Here is a 3,927-nt window from a genome sequence, read left to right on the forward strand (position 1 = left end):
GTTAAAAAAATGCTCAATTAATTATTTTTCTTTAACTGACACATGAAAACATAAAAATTGCGCATATGAATGTTTTGAAAAATTTATATATTGGAAAGAGTTTCAACACCTATCATTTCTTTATGGTGAAAACATTCAGACTCCTTTCTAGCCCTTTGGAGTACACAGTCCATTATTGTTACCTACATTCATCCTGTGCAATAGTAAACGAAAGGTAATGGGAGAGTTTGCTCTTTTATCTTTTGCCATAGTTTATAACTCATTGAGTTTAAAACATTTTTAGATATCAGTATATTTTGCAATCAAACAAAGGAATGGTGCCTGTATAAAACAGGTGAACAAAGCACATGAGCCTCTAACTTAACAAGGATCAAAGTTATTTGATGGACACACTGAACTCCACCAAAAAATTAATACTTGGTGGTACCCTGAGGGAATCTGTCATTGATTCTGCTAGTCTTTTTTGTCTAGTAGGTTCTGTGGAAAAGCAGATAAATAAATAAGAATGTAGAAAGGCTGGGGTGTGGCTCAAGTGGTAGTGCACCTGCCTAGGGAGCACAAGGCCCTGAATTCAAACCCCAGTGCCACCGAAAAAAAAAAAAAAAGACTATTACAGATGCTTTGCTATAGAAATCTGAAACAGGCTCACTGGGGCACAGAGAAAAGAACACTGAGTTCTAGGAGAAGCATCACAGAAAGCTTCATAGAGGAGGCAACACTTGGTCTGTGTTTTGTGTTTGATGTTTTTATCAACTACTTGAATTAAGAAAGGAGGTGGGCCTATCACATTTGCTGATGATGCAAAACTCAGAGAGGTTTCTCAAATGACAAACTGAGCAATCTACACGAAGGAGATAACTGCACAAGTGCAAAGGACTGTTCATCCTGTTCCTACTTAGTAGGGCACGCTATGGGGCTGGGGTGTAGCTCAGAGGTGTAGCATAGGTCCCTGGGTCTGACCCCAGGAGACCCTGGGTCTGACCCCAGCCCTGGAAAAAAAAGTGAAATTTGCAAATAAATTAATTGTTTATTACATTGTGCTTCACAGAGCTGGACATAGTGGTACATGCCTGTAATCCCAGTACTCAGGAAGCTGAGGCAGGGTAATTATGAGTTTAAGACCAGTCTGGGCTGCATAGAGAGACCCTGTCTCGATTTTTTGTTTAATGTGCCTCACAGATGGAACAGAATGCTGCATAATTTCAAGCAAAGTTGTAGTTGTGTACTTATGACCTGAAAAGTGTACATGTTGAGAGAAAATAGGTTACACAACAATATAGCACAGCTCCGTAGTTTAAAAATTGTGCATACATATCTATTCGTGTGCATTTTAATTTAATTTTTGTACAGAAATGGGATTATACAGTTGGGGACTTGCGTTTTTCAAGCTTTGTGCAACAAACCTCTTTCTATCCCTAAGAATGGCAAAACAGCCGCCATTTCGTGGACGCCGGGGGAGCTCGAGCATCTCTGGGACCTGAGCCGGAGGGGAGGAGGAAGGCCTGTCAGTGCGTGGATTTGAGCCTTGGTATTTCTACCCCACGATCTCGAAATGCATCGTGATTCCTGCCCCTTGGACTGTAAGGCTTATGTAGGAAATCTTGGAAACAATGGCAACAAGACTGAATTGGAACGTGCTTTTGGCTACTATGGACCACTGCGAAGTGTGTGGGTTGCTAGAGACCCTACTGGCTTTGCTTTTGTTGAATTTGAGGATCCCCGGGATGCAGCTGATGCTGTCCGAGAGCTAGATGGAAGAACACTTATGTGGCTGCCGTGTTCGAGTGGAACCATCGAATGGTGAGAAAAGAAGTGGAAACCATGGCCCACCTCCCTCTTGGGGTCGTCGCCCTCGAGATGATTATGGAAGGAGGAGTCCGCCACCCCGGCGCAGATCTCCAAGGAGAAGCTTCTCTCGCAGCCGGAGCAGGTCCCTTTCTAGAGAGAGGAGGAGAGAGAGATCACTGGCTCGGGAAAGAAATCACAAACCGTCTCCATCCTCTCTAGGTCTCGTAGCCGGTCTAGGTCAAATGAAAGGAAATAGAAGACCAGTTTGCAAGAGAAGTGTACAGGAAATAAGTTCATTTGACAGGAGTATGTACAGAAAAGTCGTTTTGTTTGAGACTTCATAAACTTGGTGCATTTTTAAGATGTTTTAGCCGTTCAAATTTATTTGTTTCTTGGAACAGTGACATACATAACAATGTAACACTCTATGGTTTGACATGGATCACATGAGGCACATAATACCAAGAAATGTTACTTTACAATGTTCCCTTAAGCAAGATTGAATTTGCTTTGAACTTTAGTCTTGCATAGACTGAAATAAACCTAAACCCTGCCCAGTTAAAGTGTGATGTGCTAATGTTACAGAAACAAAACAGGCAGAAATTGAACTAAGATTTACTTTCTTGCATAGCTGAGAAACAATGCAGCTGTAGATGTAAAAGCAGTCTTTTAAAAAAGCGGCTGTGATCACAAGCCATCAGGTAAAGATGAAAGCTGCACCATTAAACTAGATGAAGTTTTTAAAAAATCTAGCTAGTCTTCACCCTGGGCAGAGGTTGCCTAGTTGGTGTAGAATCTGATGTTTAAAGAAAGTTTACCTTTGCTTAGGTCATAAGTTCCTTATGTGATTGTTGAATATGAATAAGAACACACACTTGTTACATTATTTGGAAATTTGAGATTTCAAAATCCTATGTCCTGCCAGTTTAAGGGTACATTGTAGAGCTGAACTATTGAGTTACTGTGCAAGATTTTCTTTTCATGCTGTCATTTGTAATATGTTTTGTGAGAATCCTTGGGATTAAAGTTTTGGTTACAAATTGCTGTTTAACTTGAAAGCCTGTGTTTCCTTGCAAACTCAAAATCTGTAAGTACCAAGTCCAGGTATAACATTCCTATTGGAAGCCATACTTATATTTTCATGTAAAGTGCTTTTGAATTAATAAAATACTAGCATAATTGTGTAATAGTTGAACCCACTGTTACCATTGTTCTCAACCCATGGAAAGCAGTTGGTCACATAGTTTATAAGAAACACAACTGAGAAGGCACTATGAATGAGTCTTGGGAATTTTTGGTTGTAACCCTGAGTGATTATTAGTAGTTGTCTAATTTAGAGGTTGAAGCCAGTTTGGGGTCCATGGTACTTAACTAACATTTTTAAAGTAAGCCGCAATCTGGTATATTGTAATCCAAAATCATTTGCCCATAAAAAAAATGGCTTTTATCTTTAGCATGTCCACAAAGTTTTGAAATTTGCTTCCATTTATAATTTGAGGTGTTGCATGGGAATTTGCTCTGGTTACTTTTTAGGGATGGGGTCTCGCAAACTATTTGCCTGGACTGGCCTTGAACTGAGATCCTCCTAATTTGAGCCTCCCAAATAGGTAGGCTTACAGGCATGAGCTATGGGGACCTGGCTTACCCTGTATTTATTTATTTATTTTTTAATGTAATCACTCCTTGGTAGTATCCTCAGCCAGAAGAGAAAGATCAGAAACCCTGACAACGAGCAATGGTGAGAAAACCAGTAAGAGATCCTTGTTTCAACATCACTTTATTAAATAAGCATTCCTTTAGAAATGCTCTTATGTTTATGTTTTCTGGTTTTTCCCTAAAAGTTTCTAAGGGGTCAAAATGAGGCCACCTAATACATTCTGTATAGTGTAGACAAATTAAATGTGAAAGAAAAAAAAAAAATTTAATGACAATGTAAATATGCTTGTAATATACATTTTTTTTAAGTGAGACTAGAGTTTGAACTCAGGGCTTAACACTGGCAAAGCAGGCACTCTACCACTTGAGCCACAACTCCAGCCCATCTTGCTCTGGTTATTTTGAAGATGGGGGTCTCATGAACTATTTGTCTAGGCTATCCTCAAATCAGCCTTCCATGTAGTTAGGATTACAGGTATGAGC

General features: G+C 39.7%; 1 pseudogene; it reads left to right on the top strand.

Moving 5' to 3' along the window:
* The first annotated feature begins 1,440 nt into the window (after positions 1-1,440).
* LOC109701343 (serine/arginine-rich splicing factor 3 pseudogene) lies at positions 1,441-2,828 on the top strand (annotated as a pseudogene).
* The last annotated feature ends 1,099 nt before the right edge of the window (positions 2,829-3,927 follow it).

This window comes from Castor canadensis, chromosome 11 (genome assembly GCF_047511655.1).
Source record: "Castor canadensis chromosome 11, mCasCan1.hap1v2, whole genome shotgun sequence".
NCBI lineage: Eukaryota > Metazoa > Chordata > Mammalia > Rodentia > Castoridae > Castor > Castor canadensis.